The sequence below is a fragment of the Stenella coeruleoalba genome, assembly GCF_951394435.1.
Source record: "Stenella coeruleoalba genome assembly, chromosome: 14".
Classification (NCBI taxonomy): Eukaryota; Metazoa; Chordata; class Mammalia; order Artiodactyla; family Delphinidae; genus Stenella; species Stenella coeruleoalba.
In genome coordinates, this window is record NC_137160.1 from 536,886 (window position 1) to 539,300 (window position 2,415).

Genomic DNA, 2,415 nt, shown 5'->3' on the forward strand with positions numbered 1-2,415 from the left:
TTCCCTGTGGACAGTGCTGGGATGAAATGAGAACCGGGAGATGCCACGGGCCCCCTGAACCGCCATCCATCTAGAGTGATGAGGTCAGTAGGCAGGTGCTGGCCACTGTGCTGCATGAGGGAGGCCCCACGGGTACCTCTTGTGTCTTCCACCTGACACCACGGAGGCTTCCCCAGGACAGAGCAGACAGCCTGTCTGGGGCAGGTGGGAGCTCCTGGTGACGCTGCAGGGGACATGAGAGGGACGGACCAGGCAGGAGGAGGTGGGAGCCCAGGCAGAGCCGTGGGGCTCGGGGCCGAGGGGGCTTTTCTGGGTCTGAGCTGAGAGTGGACGTGCAGGTGGTGAGTGTGATCCAGGAAAGCTGCCCTGGTGACATGAGGCTGATCGTGCTTCGGTGACAAGCTTCCGGGTGATCCCAGAACAGGACAGTGAGACGGATCCTGTTAGAAGAAGGTAAGTGAGTCCCCCCAAGAGGAGGCTCTGTGAGCTGGCCCGGGGAGGGGGTGAAGGGAACAGGCGTGGAAGCTGCGGGGAGTGGGCAGTCCCCCTGGGCGGGCGGCGGGTGCAGACCCCACTCCGTGGTCCCACAGCTGTGCTTCCGGCTGGGTTACTTGGGTTCTCGGAGCCTCAGCTTCCTGGTCTGCTCGTGGGGTGATGGTAGCATGGACTGACTAGTGATTTGCTCAGAACAGGGTAGGAAGGGGTCTAGTGGAAATTCCACAGAACACCGTCAGTGTGGGAATCGCAGGCCCTGTTTCCCGCAGGTCTGTCTTCAGGATCGGGAGAGCAAATCTGAGCAGACTTGCAGCAGAGCCTGGGGACGGGCTCCATTTGGTGGGTCCCCCTGTTTCCTGAATCTCGGAAGGAGCAGCTCCAGCGGGCAGTGGCAGCTTCACCCCACACCTGGGAGCATCCAGACCTCAAGGCCCAGCAGCCCCGAGCCCTGTGTCTGGGCCCCCGGGAGGCAGGCGGGACAGGCCGGCATCCTCCTCGGCCCTCTTCCTGCCCAGAACATTCGGGGTCCGGGCCATCATTAGGGGGAAGCAGGGATGGGAGTGTCCCATGTGGGAACAGGACACGCGGCGGCTTGTGCACGTGGACGTCCACACCGGGAATGTGGGTCGGTGGGACGCGGGCACCGGGAGGGGCAGGCGGTGGGCCTGAGGAAGCAGGGCGGGGCTGGGGGTCCGGGCGGGGGGCGGTATGAGCTTCGCCTGTGCCGGGCCTCAGACTGCACGGGGCTTCCCTCCCCGGACACTGGGCAGGAGGGGCCGAGCAGCGTTGGTGGAGGGACCCCTCGCGTCCCCAGGCCCTGGCAGCATCAGCCCTCCAGGTTCTGGGTCGGGGAGCCTGAGGGGCGCAGGCCCAGCTGTGCCCACAGGGAGGCCTGGAGGGGTCGGGCGGGAAGCACGGGTGTGTTCTCGTCTGTGCGGAAGCTCCCGAGCCAGTGTCCAGTGGGAGCCCTCACCTCGCACGTGGGTTTCAAGTCCACGGCTCAGATCACCTTCTGGCCGCTTGGTTTGTTTTCTAGACAAAAAGTCCTAATATCTCCTATGTCCCCTGCCCGTGAAAAGGCACGTCTCACCTGGCACCAGGTGCTGCCTCTGGTCCCACCTGACTGGACGCCCAGCAGCCAGTGTCACCACGTCACGACTGTCAGGGTTGTCAGGCGTGGGGGGACGAGAGCACACGGTCCCGGCCCACGAGGGGTCGTGCCGTCCACGGAGCCGGTGCTGTGGCTCTAGGTGTTCCCTCCCCCACCCCGCGGGCAGAGACCACCGTCCCCTTACAGACTGTTACCAGGTGAAGTCATGTGCACCCTGCTCGGGCCCCAGCCTGCGAGGTGCTCTGCCTCAGCGGGGAAGGTTTCCTTTTCCCACGTGGGTTCAAGTAGGCAAATAACAGAACCAAAGCCGAGACCAACACAGCACAGGCTCTACTCAGTGGCCAAAGAATGGAGAAGCGGGAACTGAGCTCACAGATCACCTTCTCGCCCTCCTGGAGAGAGAGGTTTAGTTTTAAAGAATAGACAAAGGGAGGAGGAGGGAGGCTAGCGATGGGATGAAGAGGCCTTCCGGGGAAAGGGGCGGGGCTTCTTCCAAGGGGCTGGGGTACCACCTCCTTTTACCCGTTTCTGGTCCTTCATGTCCAGCCATGGCCGCCGGTGGGTGTGTCTCTTAATATGCTGATGTAGTAAATTCAACACGTGATGAGACTCGGGGTCGGTTGGAGGTCACATTCGTTGCCATCTTGGTCCCAGCTGGGTCCATGTTTGTTTGTTTGTTTGTAGCTTCCTTTCTTATCTCTGGACCCCTTCACTTAAATACTTAGGGGAACTCCTGCTGAAGGTGGGGGTGCAGGACAGCCCTGTGAAAGGTGGGTGCACGGGGCTTGAGCAGGGCCTGGAGCAGCTCT